The 20,079-nt window shown below is 36.6% G+C and overlaps 1 protein-coding gene and 1 pseudogene across 1 annotated transcript in view; one reads left to right on the forward strand and one right to left on the reverse strand.

The window, feature by feature from the left end:
- LOC608881 (protocadherin-11 X-linked) overlaps positions 1–20,079 on the forward strand; it is a 389,893-nt gene that overhangs the window by 251,913 nt on the left and 117,901 nt on the right. The window lies entirely within an intron of this gene.
- LOC119878075 lies at positions 12,854–14,562 on the reverse strand (annotated as a pseudogene).

Below are 20,079 nucleotides of genomic sequence, written 5' to 3' on the forward strand. Positions count from 1 at the left end.
CTTCACAATGAGATCATTTATTTCTCACTAGTATCTTATAAATGTTTAGATGGGTAGATAGATAAAACACTGAGTGTAAGAGTGTGTTTATTAAACATTCAAATAAATGTTTATTATTTGATAGTTAATATCTAATTTCTATATTTAATATCATTATGTTTCATTTTAATAGACCTATCCTTGTACAGTGAGTAGCATAAAAATAAGACTAGAATCTTCATATAAGCCAATATTGGTGATATTAGCAAAGCTATGTTGTGATTAGGAAATTAACTAATGAGCTATATTTCAAATGCTTGTAGGTGACACTTGTCATAAGACTACAACCACAGAATTTATCTTAGTGATTTTTCTGTGTTCATTATATTACAATTATAATGAAACTGTCATCTAAATATTTCACAATTATACGATTGATTATTATAAGAAAAATAATTTAATTTACCCTTATTTTATCTATCACATGCAAGGAAAGCCCATTTTCTAATTAAATCTGTCAAAAACATGCACACACAAAATTATTTGGAAACAAAGTTGTCTTCAAGGTCATATTAAGATTGAATCTTGAGATATTTGGAATATTTAGTTGTAATGCTAAAATAGTTAACATTTATTAAAACAAACCATAAGTACCTCATAATTCTTAAAATAAAAATGTAAAAAAGTTATTTATTAAGATTGATTTATTTATTTTAGAGAAAGAGAGAGAGAGCATGGGGACAGGCAGGGAGGATAGAGAATCCCAAGTAGATTCCCCACTCAGCATGGAGTCTGATGGGAGCCTTGATTCCAGGATCCTGAGATCATGACCTGAGCTAACAAAGAGTCAGACGCTTAACTGATTGAGCCACCAAGGTGCACCAAAAAGATTATTTATATACAAGAAAAATATATCCAATCCCTTTAATTTATAAATGATTAATTGTACACATTATCTCAAACTTGTAAATATCAAAACCTAATTGTTGACAATATATGAAAACTTTTCATTTGAACTCAGGAATATATTTCCAATATGTTTTTCATTAGGATCTTTCTTGGTTCAGCTATAAATTCATTGACTTTTACCATGTGTACTATAGTTAAAACTATCTGCTGTATATTAAATTCATTCAAACTTTTCAAATTTTACAAACATTAGTATACTTATGAGATACATGATGCATGAACAATTTCATTAATGTACTTATCTTTTTACAGCTGTCTCTTCTAATAAAATTACAAGCCAATTCATTTTTGGCAGTGTTCATTGTAAGTTGTTTTAAGAAAATAGAGAGTTTGAGACCTCAGTGCAACTCTACCAAATAATTCACTCTTGTGGATTCATTTCTTACAATGCTATCTTTTAGGTTTTTTTTTTTTTTTTTTTACAAGGGAGGCTGATGGGCTCAAAATATTTGATATCTTGCCCCAGGTGACTGTAGTTTTCTCCAAAAATAAATGAGATGTGAAGATATTCTTTAGCCCTTGCACAAATAATGAGTTTGCTCTTATTTAAACTGTCCATATTTCGCAGTGCATAGAACCATCTGTGATTATCTTTAAATGGCTGAAAAAAAAGGCTAGGTATATGTGGAACGCTGAAGTTGCGTCTGTGGGCAGGATGATGCAATTTCTACATTTTGTCTTTTAAGGTAAGAAATTTGCCTTTGTTCACCAGGAAGGTCTCACTGTGCTCTTCAAGATCCCAATGCCTTACATGATTTTCTGAACTCCTGATGAATTCCTTAAGTTCTTTATGAAGGACTTTACCCTGTGCCTTGCTCATAGTAAATAATATATAAACTTGAGTTCTTTTTCCCTTTGGAAAATTAATAGACTTCTTATGGCTTCAGTCATTAGATTTTCAGAGAAATACTACCTTGTTCTTGTTACATCACTGAAAGAAATACTGACATCTATAGGTTGTTCATTCAACAAACTATTGGATGTTCTTCTTGCATTCATTGTTCTCAGTCCTGGAGATACAGAACTGAATAAGACAAATTTCCAGTTAGAGTGAAGTTTGTAATCATTCCAGTGAGAAAGATGTGAAAACTTGAAGATCTAACACCATGTGAGTTAATTGTGTAATAGAGATATTGATTGCTATAAGAGCCTACCCCATAATAGAGCAAGAAGTAAGTAAATCTGTCTGAGTGGTTGGATTCCTAGAGATTAATTGATGTAACCGATCTTGATTCCAGAGAGATCATCTTAAAGTTTTCTTAAGGTGTCAAGTATGGTTAAATGTAAAAAGCGTAGTTTACTATGGGAAATAATTAATGAATGTATCTATATCCATCATTTATGGTATTTATTGGGTTCTAGGCACTATACTAAAGAATGTAGGTATAATGAAGTTTGCATAAAAACTGTTCTTAATTGAAAAGCCTATATTCACACAAAGAAGGCATGATTTAAATTTCTCAGACCTTTATTCAAATTACATCACTTTTTCAAATAAAAGAATAAACCAGGTTGCCAATATTTTCACATTGAAGCTTTTTATTCAAGTAACTATCATAATTAAACTTATATGAATTTCTCACTTCTGAATTAGATAAAGTTAGTAAATTACCTTCTACTGTTTTAAAGGATTTAGACTCTATAGTTAAACCAAGTTGGGATGACAGAGTGGAATATGAAGCTATGGAGTACTTCCACAATATTACTTTAAAAAATGGAAATTTAGGCATGGAAACAAAAATATGTGTATTAAAAAAAATAACTACAAGCACTTTCAAGTTGAGAATCTGTTGTTAATTTTCTCTACCATAACCAAATTCATGAGATTTCACATAAATAAAATTAGGTTTTTTAACCAAATATTGGAAGCATACCACCACATATACTATTATTCTTCTTCCTTGAATTATTGTTCAAGACCCCATTGTACTGGTCTTCAAGTAGTTTAGAAGTATAGAAACACAAAAGCATGTGAAATGCTCATAAATAACTCACAGTGAATCAGGTCAAATTGTTAAGTTTGTATTACTACCAGTTTCTCTGCAATATAAATGGCTGGGCCATATTGGTTGATGTCCTGTAGCCCAGGTTTTACTGCTGACTTTTAGTGTCTGGTTTTCCTTCTCTCTACTCATAATCACTAGTGGGATGATAAAAGCTACAAATTTGAATTTCTTTATCTTGATAAGAAATTAAAAATAAACTGAATAAAAATATTTGAAGACAATTAATCTCTTTATCTTATCTCATTATTGAATTATTTCTATCTCACACTCTTTAGTAGCTAATCTTAAACATTTTCCAAGATAAAAAAACTGGCTAATTGTAAGAGTCAGTGTTTCATTTAATAAAAATCAGGATGAAGATTTTGTTTGCTAAAGCTGGTTTGCCTCCCCAAATTAGGGAAGTTCTCAACTATGATTTATTCAAATACACTTGCTGGTCCTCTGTCCGTTTCAGCGTCCTCTGGAACCCCAGTTAAATGCAGATTTTTCCTTCTGAGGCTGTCATTTATTTCCCTTAACCTTTCCTCATTTAATTGTTTTTCTTTTTTTTCCTAAGTTTCCTTCCTTTCCATCATCTTGTCTTCTATGTCACTCACTTGTTCTTCTACCTTGTTAACCCTCGTCGTTAGGACCTCCAGTTTGGATTACATCTCATTTAATTGATTTTGAATTTCGGCCTGAGTAGATCTAAATTCTGCAGTCATGAAGTCTCTTGATTCCTTTATGCTTTTTTCCAGAGCCATCAGTAGCTTTATAATTGTGCTTCTGAATTGGTTTTCTGACATTGAATTGTAATCCAAATTCTGTAACTCTGTGGGAGAGAGTACAGGTTTCCCTATAGGGAAACCTGTAGGTTTCCAGGATGATTTGAAATTTGAAAGATTCTTTCTTTTGTGGTGAGTACTTCCTTGTAGTCATTTTGCTCAATGCAGAGTGGCTAAAAACAAGTTGTAACATAAAAAGGAAGGAAAAAGGGGGAAAAGGGGGGGGAACAAACAAAAACCAAAAAAACCAAGGAGAGGTATCCTCTGATTCTATATACTATAAGTCCCTTGACTTCCCCTGGAGCTTTCCAGCACTGCTTGGTCAACTACTTGCTCTTCCCCTGTCCTTCTAGCTGGTCTTCTGGGGGAGAGGCCTGCTGTGCTGATTCTCAGGTGTGTGCACCTGGGGGTGCTGTGCTGCCCCCTGCCAGGTGCACAGTTCAGTGGGAGCTGTTTATCCTGTGAGTCCCCTGCTCCCTGGTGGCCCTGCTCAGTCCCAGGCACAAGGTGACACCAGGAGGGACAACAACAGTGGGGGTGGCCAGCTCTCTATCCCTGGAGTCAGTTCCAGCAGTAACTACTGCAGCTCCCAGTCTGCAGCGGCCTGGATGCTCCGGGGGCGGGGGATGCTGATCTGCACAGCTTGGGGCCGCTCGGTGGCAGGAGCGTCCTTGCTGTCCTGTGTCCTCCTGTCCTCCGCCTGTCCCAAGGGGAGCGCCGGATCCTGGACTGTGTCCCTAGGCACCCTGGGTTCCGGGGCCAGCGCCGCTGAAATCCCGCTTCCAGGCCGCACAGCCCCCTCCACATGGAGCCGCCACCTGAGCCGCCGACTGAGATTCTCCCGGACTGCGGGAGGTTCCAGCTCTTTAGGGAGCTCGGCCTTCGGTGTGTGGTGTGCTCTCCCCCGGGGCACAGTTCCTCTGTTAGTGTCCCCGGGAACCGGAGGGCATCCCTGCTCCTCCTGGGATCCTGCCCCAGTTCTCTGTGAGTGCCTTTCCATCCAGGAAGATTGGTAAAGTTACTGCTTCTCAGGGGCTGGGCTCTCCTGTCCTGGGGGCACTCGCGGCCCCACCTTAGCCCAGTTCTTCCCAGGGCCCCTCCCCCATGGATGATTTTTTATTTATTTATTTATTTATTTATTTATTTATTTATTTATTTATTTATTTATTTTTCAGGCTTCCTACCTTGATAGCACAAACTCTTCTCACTGTAGCATTCCAGCTGTTCTCTCTTTAAATCTCAGGCCAAATTTGTAGGTTTCCAGGATGATTTGAAATTTATCTAGGTAAGTTGGTGGGGACAGGTGACTTGGGGATCCTGCTCTTCTGCCATCTTGCCCCACCTCCACTGAAGCTGGTTTGGAGCTAAAAACTTTTGTTTGAAATCCAATAACTGAGGGAGGGAAGATGGCGACCGTGGCGGCTGGCGGCCTGGTGGGGGAGGGGCATGACATCAGCCTGGCAGCCCTGCAGTGCCACGACCCCTATATCAACCGCATTGTGTACTGGCCAGCCAGGTGGCTCTGTACACTTTTGGCCATTGGGCAAAAGAGTGGGAAAAGACTGATGTAGAAGGAACCTTATTTATTTACACAAGGTCAGCTTCTCCAAAGCATGGATTCACCATTATGAATAGGTTGAGCATGGAAAACAGGACAGAACCCATTACTAAAGCCCTAGATTTCCAGCTCCAAGACTCTTTCCTTCTCTACAGAAATGCCAGATTGTCCATTTATGGGATTTGGTTTTATGATAAAGAAGAATGCCAAAGAATTGCAGAGCTTATGAAAAACCTAACTCAATATGAACAGTTGAAAGCCTATCAGGGAGCTGGAGCAGGAAACTCCCCAATGATCCTCAATTCAGGAGAGGGCAAGGAAGTAGATATCTTATGAATGCTCACCAAGGCCAAAGATGAATACACCAAGCAGGCTAAAGAAGACCATTTGTTTTAAGTGGGTGAAAAGGTAGCCTAAGAAATCAGCAGCCTTCCTATATGCAAAGAGTATCCAATCAGAAAGTTTCCTAGAAGACGCCATTTATAGTAGCAGCTATTAATATAACATTCTTTGGAATAAAATGAACAAGAAATGAGCAAAACCTCTAGACTTGAACAAATGGAAAAGTATGTATGTCCTGATTTTCCTTCCCTTCCCCAGTGTTCATCTGTTTTCTTAAATTTCACATATGAGTAGAAATCATAGGGTATTTGTCTTTCTCTGACTGACTTATTTCACTTAGCATGATACACTCTAGTTCCATCCACTTTGTAAGTTTTCTTAAACTTACTAATTTTCAGACAATAAAAGGGAAGAGGGGAGAAAGGCAGGCATAAAACAAATGGCACCAAGGAAGCAATCAGAAAACTCCTGAATGAAGTGGGACATGCTAAAGGACAACTGGCCAAGTTTCTCCAGGATGCCTTTGACTTAATGGTTGACTTACCCTTGATTGGTAGACTGTGAGCAACTTGGGCACAGAGAACACCCTGTATTCATCTTCATAAGCCTAGTTGTCTTCTATGTTCCTGGCACATATGTGCTGAATAAATGGTTGTTGATTGAAAAAAAAAAGAAATCCAATAACTGTCCCATTATAAATATGTAAAAGATAGAGTTCAGACAGTCCATTTTGAGATGGTTTTGCATCAAAGCCAGTTGGAAGACCAAGATGTAAGATTGGATTCATTTTGGAAATTTGTTCTGCCTTATTGAAGGCTATGTAGAATAGAATTTAACACAAATAAGTTCAACATTAATGATATAAATCTATAATGTTCTACTACTTTAAAAATAAACTGAAAGCATTTAAAAATTCAGACTTCCTTTCAGATTTTTTTTTTTGAGAGAGAGAGAGTGCAAGTGGTGGAGGGATTGTGTGGGGAGGGATAGGGAAAGAAAGAGAGGAAGAGAGAGAGTATTAAACAGGCTACACCCTCAGCACAGAGCCTGATACAGGGCTTGATCTCAGAAACCTGAGATCATGTCCTGAGTCAAAAACAAGAGTCAGATGGTAAATTGACTGAGCTACGCAGGTGTCCCAAAGAATATAGTTCTACCTCACTATTTAGGAGCATAGGTAAAATAATAGAGAAGAGTGGGGAAAAAGAAATATTTTTTAAACCTGTGGTGACACTTTAAATTCTGTTTCAGAATCACTTGTATTGAATTTGAAATTATGAAACATATGTGAAATATTTTATATAAGGCTATATCTCTAGGTAAAATCCTTCATGTAATAATATACTTTGTCTTTAGGGGAAAAAAGGCATCACATTAAATACTATTTTTAATGCTATCAAAATAGTTTTGAGTTATCTGCTGGATCTTGTAAATCTATGATTTTAAAAATCCATTGTTTATGCCTTTAACAGTCTCACTTTTATTTTTTATTTTATTTGACTCTTAAAACAGTTTTATTGTCTCTTATATTTTGTCATTTTTAAATTTGTTTTTAGTGAAGTTCAATTTGCAAAAATATAGTATACCATGCAGTCTCATCCCAACAAGTACCCTCCTCATTGCTGGTCACCCAGTTACATCAACACCCCGCCCACCTGCCATTCCACTACCCTTTGTTCATTTCCTAGAGTTAGGACTCTCTTGTGGTTTATCCCCCTCTCTAATTTTTCTCACTCATTTTCCCTCCTTTCTATTATAATCCCTTTTACCATTTTTTATAGTCCCCATATGAGTGAAACCATATGATATTGTCCTTCTCCAAATGACTTACTTCACTCAGTATAATACCCTTCAGTTCTATCCACGTCAAAGCAAATGGTGGGTATTCATCCTTTCTGAGGGCTGAGTAATATTTCGTGATATATATATATATAATCTCACATCTTCTTTATACATTCATCTGTTGAAGGACATCATGGCTCCTTCCACAGTTTGGCTATTGTGGACATTGCTGCTATGAACATTGGGGTGCAGGTGTCCTACCATTTCACTACATCTATATCTTTGGGGGTAAATATCCAGCAGTGCAATTGCTGGGTCATACGGTAGCTCTATTTTTTAAGTCCTTGAGAAACCTCCACATTGTTTTCCATAGTGGCTGCACCAGTTTGCATTCCCACCAACAGTGCAAGAGGGTTCCCCTTTCTCCACATCCTCTGTGACATTTGTTTTTTCCTGTCTTGTTAATTTTCACCATTCTCACTGGTGTGAGGTGGCATCTCATTATGGTTTTAATTTGTATTTCCCTAATGGCAAGTGGTGCAGAATATTTTTTCATGGACTTGTTGGTCATGTGTATGTCTTTGGTGAAATTTCTGTTCATGTCTTCTGCCCCTTTCATGATAGGATTTTTGGTTTATTGGGTGTTGAGTTTAATAAGTTCTTTATAGATCTTGGATACTAGCACTGTATCTGATATGTCATTTAAAATATCTTCTCCCATTCTGTAGGTTGTCTTTGAGTTTTGTTGACTGTTTCTTTTGCTGTACAAAAGCTGTATATCTTGATGAAGTCCCAATAGTTCAGTTTTGATTTGTTTCCCTTGCCTTCATAGATGTATCTTACAAGAAGTTACTGTGGCCAAGTTCAAAAAGGTTGCTGCTTGTGTTCTCTAGGATTTTGATGGATTCTTGTCTCACATTTAAATCTTTCAACCATTTTTTAAAATTTTGTGTATAGTGTAAGAGAATGATGTAGTTTCATTCTTCTGTATATAGTTGTCCATTTTTCCCAACACCATTTATTAGAGAGACGGTCTTTTTTCCAGTGAATATTCTTTCCTGCTTTGTCAATTATTAGTTGACCATGTTTAACCTGGAGATAAATCCTACTTGGTCATGGTGAATAATCTTCTTAATGTATTATTGGATCACACTGGCTAGTATCTTGTTGAGAATTTTTCCATCTGCATTCATCAGGGATATTAGTCTATAGTTCTCCTTTTTGGTGGGGTCTTTGGTTTTGGAATCAAGGTAATGCTGGCCTCATAAAATGAGTTTGGAAGTATTCCCTCCCTTTCTATCCATTGAAACAGTTTAGTAGAATAAGTATTATTTCTTCTTTATATGTCTGATAGAATGAATTCCACTGGGAAGCCATTTGGACCTGGACTTTTGTGTTTTGGGAGGTGTTTGATGACAGCTTCAATTTCCTTGCTGGTTATTGGCCTGTTCAGGCTTTCTATTTCTTCCTGTTCCAGTTTTGGTAATTTGTGTTTTTCCAGAAATGCATCTATTTCTTCTAGATTACCTAACCTATTGACGTATAGCTATTCATAATACATTTTTAAAAATCATTTGTATTTCCCTGGTATTGTTTGTGATCTCTCCTCTTTCATTAATTATTTTGTTAATTTGATTCCTTTTTCTTTTTCATAAGGCTGGCTAGGGGTTTATCTATCTTATTAATTCTTTCAAGGAACCATCTCCTGGTTTTGTTGATCTGTTCTACAGTTCTTCTAGTGCATATTTCATTAAGTTCTGCTTGAATCTCTTATCTCTCCTTTTCTATTTGGTGTAGGTTTTACTTGCTGTTCTTTCTCCAATTCCTTTAGGTGCAAGGTCATCTTGTGTATTTGAGATCTTCTCAATTTTTTGAGGGAGGTTTGTATTGTGATGTACTTCCTTCTTAGCACGGCTTTTGCTGTATCCCAAAGATTTTGAATGGTTGTATCTTCATTGTCATTAGTTTCCATGAATCTGTTTAATTCTTCTCTAATTTCCTGGTTGACCCATTCATCTTTTAGTAGGATGCTCTTTAAACCCCATGTGTTTGAGTTTCTTCCAAATTTCTTCTTGTGATTGAGTTCTAGTTTCAAAGCATTGTGGTCTGAAAATATGCAGGGGACAATCCTAATCTTTGGTAGTGGTTGAGACCTGATTTGTGATCCAGTATATGGTCTATTCTAGAAAAAGAATTCTATGCGCTCTTGAGAAGAATGTGTATTCAATTGTGTTCAGATGGAATCTTCTGTATATATCTCTGAAATCTATTTGGTCCAGTGTATCATTTAAGGACCTTGTTTCTTTGGTGACATTCTGCCTGGATCTGTCATTTGCTGGAAGTACCATGTTGAAGTCTCCTACTATTAGTGTATTATTATCAAAGTATGTCTTTACTTTGGTTATTAATTGATTGATATACTTGGCATCTCCCACACTGAGGGCATAACATTCATAATTGTTAGGTCTTGTTGGATAGGGCCTTTAAGTATGATATAGTGTCCCTCTTTATCTCTTAGTACAATCTTTGTTATGAATTTTAATTTATATGATGTGAGGATTGTTACCACAGTTTTCTTTTTGAGGACCATTTGAATGGTAACTGGTTCTCTAACCTTTCATTTTCAGGCTGGAGGTTTCCTTAGGTCTAAAATGAGTCTCTTGTAGAGAGCAGATAGATGGGTCTTGCTTTTTTATCCAGTCTAAAACCCTGCATCTTTTGATTGGATCATTTAGCCCATTCACGTTCAGAGTAACTATTGAAAGGTATGAATTTAGTGTCATCCTTGTACCTATTCAGTCCCTGTTTTTGTGGATTGTTTCCTCAGACTTCCTCTTTCTTTTACAGAGTCCCCCTTAATATTTCTTACAGAGCTGGTTTGGTGGTCACATATTCTTTCAGTTTCTGCCTATCTTGGAAGCTCCTTATCTCTCCTTCTATTCTGAGTAAGAGCCTTGCTGGATAAAGTATTCTTGGCTGCATGTTCTTCTCATTTTGTACCCTGAATATATCATTGCAGCCCTTTCTGGCCTGCCAGATCTCTGGGAATAGGTTTGCTGTTAATTTGATATTTCTCCCCATATAGTTTAGGCATCTCTTGTTTCACCCAGCTTTAAGAATTTTCTCTTTATCTTTGAAATTTGGAATTTTCTCTATTAAATGCTGAGGTGTTCAATAGTTTTTCTTAATTTTGGGGTGGTGGCCCTTTCTATCTCTTGGATCAGATTAGGGAAGTACTCAGCTATATTTTGTACAAATATACTTTGTGGTCCTCTCTCTTTCAGTCTCTTCTGGGATCCCAATTAGACATATACTCTTCCTTCTCAAGCTATCATTTATTTCCCTAAACCTTTCTTCATGGGCTCTTAATTGTTTTTGTCCTTTTTCCTCAGCTTCCTTCCCTACCATCAACATGTCTTCTATGTCACTCACTCTTCTCTTTCACTTCATTATCCTATCATTTAGAGCATCCAGTTTGGATTGTATCTCATTTAATTGATGATTAATTAACTCTGTGGCAGAGAGTACACTCCCTCTGGTTCTTTCTTTTGAGGCGAATTCTTTCTTCTAGTCATTTTGTCCAGTGCAGAGTGGGTATATGACTGGACTGAGTCAAAAATACCAACTACGACCTATGTAAAATATACCATAAATGATTTCAAAATGGTTAGCAATCAGAAAATAAAGAAAAAGAAGAACAGAACAAAATAAAACAAAAGGACCACTAAAGTAAAAAACAAAATTTAAACCAAAGTAGTAGAAATAAAACACCAAGAACCAAAGACAAAGAAGAAAAGGAAAAAGAGAAAAAAAAATAAAACAAAGTGGAGAAAGAAGGGAAAAACAAGGGGGGGGGGTGATGGAGGTGATGAAGAAGTGGCAGTGGAGAGAGAATGTAGTCTACCTGAGGGGTCCTAGAGGTTGATCTTCTTGGTTCTGAGTATATTTTTTTTCTGTATGTTAGAAGAAGCCCAATCCCAAATTTATATAAACCAGCAATACTTAATAGGAAGCCACAACATTGACCATGAAAGCATAAACAAGACCAAAGAGGGGGACAGAATGGGAAGGAAGAGAGAATATAATCTCACAGAACCAACATGGTGTTCTACTTTCTTCTGGGTGTATGTTGGTCATGTTTTAGAAGGTACTGACTTCCACCATTGTAAAACAAAACAAGGCACAAAAAACAAAAATCTGTACCTCATATATCTACCAAAACTAAATTGAATATGCTGAAGGGAATCCATAAGTGAAAAATATATCTAAGTCATGCATTTGTAGAAATATAAAAGTCAAAAAGTAGAAAAAAAAAACCCTTAATAATGAGGAGCTGGTAATATATTGTAGTTAAGGTAGGAAAAAAGAAAAAATATTGAAAATATTTAGTTGATACAAAAATGAGTCATAATGGAAAAAGAAAAAGAAAAAAAAAGAGAAGAAAAGAAAAATGAAAACAAAAGAAAACAAAAAAGGACCCTCTAGTTCTATATTTTCTCTCAGTCCTGGAGCTTTCTTGCACTTCTTGATCACTAAATTTGCTCTTCCCTTGTTCTTCCAGCTGGTCTTCTGAGGGAGGAGTCTTCTGTGCTGATTCTCAGGTTTCTTTTCTGGGGTGGAGATACCCACCCCTTGCCAGGTGCAGGGCTCAGTGTGAGCTTTTTATCTTGTGAGGCCTTTGTTCCCTAGAGTCCCTGCCTCTTCCAACACAAGGTAAAACTAAGAGGAAAAACAACAATGGCGGTGGCCAGATTTCCAGCTGTGGAGTCCAGCTCTCTGTGAGTAACTAACCACTGTCTCCCGGTCTACACTGGCCTAGATGCTCCCAGGGGTGGGCGAGGCTGTGCTGATCTGCACAGTTTGCAGGATGCCCAGCAGCAGGAGAGTTCTCACTGTTCTGTTCCCTTCCTGTTTATGCCTGTTCCATGGGGCATGGAGGATTATTGCCTTTGTCTGTGCCACTGGACCTGCACTCCTGGGGAACACCTCTCCTGAAGGGAATCGGGCACAGCCACCTCCATCTGAAGCCAGGCTCTAGGGTAAAGGGAGTTCCAGAGCCAACCCGCCTAACTGATTGGCTTCTCCCACATGCCTTGGAGGGCTGTGGCTCTGGAGCCCTTTACTGAGATTGAACTGCGGTTTGTGGTGGGCTTTCCCCCAGGTATCCCTCTTCTTATAGTGACTCCAGGAATGTTGAAGCTTCACTGACCCTCATGTGAATCTGTCTGATTTCCCTGCTAAGCACTTTTCTGTCAGTGAAAACTCTGGCATGGATTTTTTTTTTTAAAGAAAAAGGTGGAATTTAATCTTTATTTACAGGACACTGTGAGATGGAAGATTCCACATAGAAATAAGCAACCCACTGAGAGGAGGAGCTTCATACAGTTTGTACAGTTCAGAACTGGTCAAGTATAGTTTCGTTGTAAAAAGTGCTACAATAACAAAACACATTTAAAAAGAGTTCTTAGTAGAGAAACAGTAAGACAAACTTCTACCAAACAGTACACAACAAACAACTTTCTGTCTCAGCTGTACAATCTAAAAGTTAAAGGTCCCAGGAGTGCCATCCTGAACTTGGAATGTATAGCCTTCAGAGGTAGTTTCGGGCACAACATTCTGATCTTCCTCTTCCTCTACAGAGAAATACTTCTCAATCAAGTTTAATGAAGCTTTGTACACACTCATTTTCATAGTTTTGTAGAGCTTCAATTTTGTCCAAACCCCCACATTCTTCAATCATTATACTAAGTTTCTCAGTTTCACCTAGTTTCTCAGCAGCCTGAAAGATGTTTGAAATGGCATCTAGAATAACCAGAATACTTTTAGTATCTTTTGCAGTTAAGAGGTTCATCAATGGTTCTATTATGCCACAATGAACGAGGTATACAATCTGTTCAACTGTTCCACCACTTGTATAGTTGGTCACAGCCCATACAGCTTCCTTTTGTGTCTTAAAGTCTGCCTTAGAGAGAACACCAACGAGGAATGGGACTAATCCATGATTCACAACTTGCCGTATCTGGTCCTGGCGACCAGCTGTGATGTTTGACATTGTCCATGTAGCTTCCTTCTGAATATTAGTTTTGGGGTTCGTTAGCAGGCTGGGAAAGACAGCAAGTGTTCCTGCATCTATTACAACCTGAGTCTGTTCATCTGTCCCAGTGGCAATATTTCCTATGGCTCTTAGTGCAGGAGTCACAATGGGTAATTCAGTAGCTCCTAAAAGCTTCACAAGTTGGGGCACAACTCCTGTTTTCACAACCATTTCAATCCGTTCATTTGGACCATCAGTAAGGTAGGAAATGGCCCAGCAGGTATCTGCTAATACTTCTGGATCATCATGATGCAGGAGACGAACTAAGGTAGGAAGAATCTGCTCAACAGCATTTAACGGGGGTGCTGGATTCTTGTCGCGACAAAGGTTTGAGAGTGTCCAAGTAAGGTTACATAAGTAACCACATGCTAAAGATGACATATCAGGAACTGCAAGGAGAGCCAACAGTGGGTCAACTGCACCATACTTGATAACCAAGTCTCGAAAAACTGAACCATCACCTGCAATGTTTCCTAGAGCCCATACAGCTTGTTCACTGATGTGGGCATGGGAAGATGCCAACAGAGAAATGAATGCTGGGATAGCACCTCCATCGACCACAGCCTTGGTCTGTTCTGATGTCCCAGAAGCAATGTTAGTGAGGCCCCAAGCAGATTCAAACTGAATAGGACTACAATCAGTTCTGCCCAAGAAGGACACAAATTTTGGAATCAAACCAGCCCGGATTATGTTGTCCATGCGGGGCTGTTTTTCCCTAGAAAGTAGTTTCCTAGCAGCTTGAGTAGCTTGGAGCTGGCTTTCCAAATTGTTGCTATTTATGCCTTTGACAATGTCACCAACAGACCAATTTACAGTGCCCTGGTTGTTGCGGTTTTCCTGCAGTGGAGAGGTAGTGTCATCAGGAAATGAGCTTACATTTCTCCTTTTCAGCATCTGGTCATCCTTCTTCGCTTTCCTCAGCTCCACATTAACTTCTATTCGGCGCCGCCTCATTTCCGTACTGTCTTTCCCCTTGTTCTTGAATCTGTTAAGGCGGGCAGCTGGTGAATTAGCATTCTCGTTGGCGGACGTGGTTATGAGACAAAGGGAGAAAGCTCCACGGCCGGCTCAGGCTTCCACGGGAGGCGGTGCGGGGCGCGCAGGCTGCGGGTCAGCTGCCCTCAAAACGTCCACCGCGGATCAGCCGAGAGACGGTGTTGGCATGGATTTTTAAAGTTCAAGTTTCTCCAGGGCTGGGCTTTCCTGCCCGGGAGGAGGCTCTTGCCACTCTGCTTTAACCTGGCTACTCATGGTTCTCCTCCACTTTATTCTTTTTTATTTTTAGTTTTCTCCTTCCTACCATGTTAGAAGCAAAAACTTTTCTCTCTGTAACATTCCAGCTGCTCTATCTTTAAATCTCAAGTTGAATTCTTAGATGTTCAGGGTGTTTTGAAATATTTCTAGGTAAGTTTGTGGGGCCAGGTGAGTTGAGGACTCCTACTCTTCCACCATTTTGCCTCTCCCTCTCAGCAATTGCATTTTTAAATGTTTTTTTAATCAAGAAAAATAATGAATGTTTTTTAAGATAGAATTTTTAATGAAGAAACTAATGCCTCCAAATATAATATCTAACTAAATAGTATTCAATACGTTTTATTTTTCGGACATTCAATTATGCATTATGTATAAAGTAAGTTGGATCTTGTTGAGTCAGAACAATGTAGATATAATTGACTGTTTAAGGACTTAGTTACATGAGAAAGGTTTACATTGTGTATTCTACCTCTACATCAGATCATAAATTCCTTGAATGCTAGTTACATGACTGTTTTTTTTTTTTTTGTCCCTAACCTACAAGTTGTTTGGGTCCACACATTTTAGCACAATATTCTGTGCATAGAGGATACTCAGTAAATGAATAATTTCTTAGTTGCAGAATGAAGTTAAGAAATGTCTGGTGATCATATCCATATGGCCTTTTGCTCCTGACTTTAGAAACAAATTGAAGGTGGGAGAACCTGGGTGACTCAGTTGGTCAAGCATTCAACTCTTGATTTTGGTTTAGGTCACTCTCTCAGGGTCCTAAGATTGAGCCTTGTGTTGGTCTCTGCACTGAGCATGGAGTCTACTTAAGATTCTCTCTCTCCCTCTGCCCTTTCACCCCTGTGCTCGATCTCTCTTTAAAATAAATAAACACATAATAAGTAAAAAATAAAAATTAGAAAAGAAGCAAATTGAAGTTATATAATTAAAGATGAGACAGTAAGAAGCAAGACAGCACTATAATTTCTATTTTTATAAACCAATTAACAACATGGCTATTATATTATTTTGTCAAGGACATATAACATGTCAAGGCATATAGAGAAGCATAATTTGTATCTTTTTTTCTCAGTCTCAGTTCTCTCTTATAATAGGTTGCCATTCTCTTCCACCTTATGTGTGGAGTATAGATTATATCAAAAGAAATTTATTTGTAGTGCTAACTACTTACAAAATAAAATCATATTCTTTACATTTTCTGCAATTGTACTATATAATTGTATTGTGGTAATGTTATTGATCATAACTTCTATATATTTTATAAATATGTCACCAGGGCAAAGAAAACTAATGACACTTGATGTGGAAATAAAATGAATGTATTTGTCAAGAACATTGAAATTTTAAGAATCTCTTGTATTATCTCTCAACATCAAAGTTTATATAATATACTCAATTTTGAATAAGAAATGAAAAAGAGCATTAATGACAGAAGTAATAATGGCAAAGAATACTGAAATTAATAATGTTAAATGGAAATAAAAGAATAAAATAATGGGTATAAATCTGGGAAGAGAATCCAGGAACATAACAGAGTGCTATCTACTATTCTCTTCAGGAAGTAGGAGTAGGACAAATTCTGCCCACATATTGTTCTCAATGTATATAATGTAGGGATAAAAATGAGTGACCTTTATCTTCTCTTTTATGTTGTTATTCCTTTTCCACTCTCTTTCCTTTGATTTTTCCATATGTCTCTGCATATTTAGTAGTCTGTTCCACTTAGTTTGATTTTTGAGCTCTTTCAAGGACAAGGAGTTTATACATCTTATTAACCAAACAGTAGGAAATATGAAGGTAAACTTACATAATTTTATTGGTAAAAAACCTAAAACAGAAATAAACAGATCTGTTCAGTTTGGTGCATGATTTTCCTATTGTATTTAGCTACTTGCTTTTTAGTAACATGACCAAAATCAACTATAGACACTATCACATATGGACAAAGCACATGGACATAATACCAGAATTCACTTTGAGTTGGATCCAGGGAAACTAACTATGTAGTCCTTTCACAAACAACTTCTTACCGGCTTGAAAGCAATAGATTTGGAGGGATTACAAAGAGAAAAACACAGAAAAAATCACTTGGGATATGAAGCTTTATACCCTTTCTTCCAGTATCCCCAACTATGCAATGCAAATATCTCAATACACACGATCAGAATATTGGATGTCTTAATATTTTTACACAATTGAATGTCTATTTAAAGAATATTTAAAGCCCCAAATCTTCTCTTTGCCTCAGCTCAGTGGATTTCTACCATGTCTATTTTTATGCCAGCAGAAGTCTGGGATTTCATTTTCAGGAGAGGTCTCAGAACTGTAGGGTATCAGGCACATATCTTTACCCTAACTCTAAACCTAGCTTTACCCCTAACCCATAAAACCTAGCCTGTAACCGTAACCCTAACACTTACCCTAAACATAACCTTCTGGAGAGGTCTTTGAAATGCAGGATACCACACACATACTCTCAGCCTCAGCCTCCTCCTAACACCAATTTTAATCATAAATAAATGTTTTAATTGATGCCTCAAAGAGATTTTATTAAACTCAGGATTTTGTCAGTTTATTATTTTTAATTTGAAGTATAGTAATCTCTGAAGAAGAAATATAAAAATAGAATTGCTTTATAAAATAAGTTCATAGTCAATAAATATTTATCTTCTTCCTCACATTATAGAAATTCAACAAGTAATTTCTGTCGTCTGCATCTGTTCTTTGGAGTTATTCTGCAACTCATAAAAATAAATTCATTCATTATTTTTCCCACAATAAGTGGGCACAGTAGATGTGGTATTGAGAGTTAATTAATCATTCCTGAGCATATGTCAGAATAACATCAAAGGTTCAGTATCTGTATTTTTTTCCTGATAAAATGACTAACTTATCATGTGTGAATAACATGTCAAAAATTCCTGAAATATGAAACTCAAGAACAAAATACAAAAAACCCCTTCTTCAAAATAAAATAATATTTGAAAAGCAAATATTAATGAGCTTCTTCCATGTATGTTAAAAACTACCAGTGCTTTATTGGCACTGAATCTATCAACTGATATGACAGATTCAAGATTAAGTTCTTTTTTTTAAGATTTTATTTATTCATGAGAGACACACAGAGAGAGGCAGGGACATAGGCAGAGGGAGAAGCAGGCTCCCTGCAGTGAGCCTGATGTAGGACTTGATCCCAGGACCCAAGGTTTATGACCTGAGCCAAAGGCAGAGGCTCAAACACTGAGTGACCCAGGCATCTCCAAGATTAAGTTCTTATACCTTCTATTGACATTTTGAAGCAGGCCATTTTTGTTGTGAGAGAGGAAAAGAAAAGGTCATAGATATCTTATCAGTCATATTTTCATATAAGACAGAAATGTCTGTTTAATGTCAGTGAACAACTCAGGTGGGGATTCATGGGTTATCTGTTGGAGCAAAGCATCTCTATCTCATTTTACATGTAAAGGTTTATTACCCTTTAAAATTTGCAATAATAAAATAGTTTATTAGATGGATTCTCCATAAAAGATACATTATGTAACTTTCCAATCTTCCTCCTCCTCCCATAATGTCAATATGATCTTCAAAGATCCAAGAAGCAATAGTTTATCTGACTGTCTTCTGAAAAAGTAAAACTTTGAATTAAAAATTTTATGACTTACACATAGAATTATATGTTAAAGTGAAAACATAAGCATATATGGTAGACTACAATCAACATTTAATAATAAATGCTTATGTATCTTGACTTCTTACAAAACAAGAACAATGATCCAAACAAATTCAATGGGATTTACTTACTTGATGTTCAAAAATTCATTTTAGTCAAGGGGCCCTTAGTAGTCCACCCTTATGGTGGCAGTCATAGATATTTAGTTATTATATGCGTAGACAATGGTTTTAATTCACTGCTGTTTCCGTTTTTAAGATGTCTGTTTCTATATGTATTCAAACCATAGAGAAGATGATCTAGAGCATATTCTTCCCCTGTAAAATGTTTTTTATAGCATCCATTAAGATATTATTCTTCCTAATTGGATTCGTGCTAGTTTTATGTTAATGAGGGATAAAAAGGAATGTTTTATTAAATCACTTTGAAAGTATTAACTTGAAATATCTACTTCTAATACATGTCTTTTGTGCTAAAATCTTTTTTATCTTTAGATATTTTAAAAATTCTCTTTTACATTTTTAATATAAGTATATATTGAATTACAGCCAAACTGCGTTGTAAAATATATATATATATATATATTTTTTTTTTTTTAGTTATTTGGATATGTGACTATATGTGTGTGTGTGTGTGTGTGTGCTCAAGCTCAGCCATCAACCCTTTTACTGCTAGTGATAAATGTCAAATTAATCAATGATCATATAAATCACTTACTCATAGACAAGTAATCCATTCAGTAATTTAATTGTAGAACATTAGATGTCATTATACATTCACATAGTTTTACTTAATGAAATGTTTCATGTTAAACATGACATTAATAGTTAATAAATAGTTAATAATAAAGAAGAGGTTCTTTTTCCCCTTCAGATGCCTTTACAGTCTTCTAATGCAATAAAAAATTTTGATAGAGTGAAAATAAAATGGTATGGAAAAAATAAAGAGCATTTGAAATCAGTCTAAAATATGAGAGGCATCTTGTTAGAAATGGATTCCCTATGTACATCTGTATTAAGGAAAGCAGCTGACCCTCAGGAACACTCTTAAACCATTTACACTTATGTTTTATACCCAGGTTTATAATACCTGGTTTGTGTCACAATATATTTTCTATTGCTTGCAACTGAGGATGCTGGACTTCTAGATATCATGAGATCAAATCCACATCCTCCTTTATGAATTCATAGATCCTTATTTATTTTATAATCTGCTTTTGTGCAATGTGTATATTCTTATATAAGTAAAGTCCTTTATAATTTATGTTCATTATCTATATTGTAGTAGATGTGTAGCAGTTTTCACATAAATACTTGAATCTTTAATCTATTTGCAAATCCAAGATTATATTTTTTCTTATTTTCTTCAAGAGACATCATTTTGGGGCTTAATGCTATCCTTGAAGCCAAATATTATATTAGGTTGTAGTCATAGAGATCACATGAAACAGAAAAAGACATTATACATCTGAGCAAGAGAGAGATTTAAAAAGAGAACAATGGCTGAGGTCAGTCAGAGCCATGAGCTTTCTTGTTAGGGTAATTTATAGCATCCATTCTCTTCCACCACATTCTTATATTTGTTCATTTGCGCAATACTCTCACCTGGATTTCTCAACTCAAAGAGGTTGTATAAATAATTGGAAAAGTCCT

Source organism: Canis lupus, chromosome X, assembly GCF_011100685.1.
Source record: "Canis lupus familiaris isolate Mischka breed German Shepherd chromosome X, alternate assembly UU_Cfam_GSD_1.0, whole genome shotgun sequence".
NCBI lineage: Eukaryota > Metazoa > Chordata > Mammalia > Carnivora > Canidae > Canis > Canis lupus.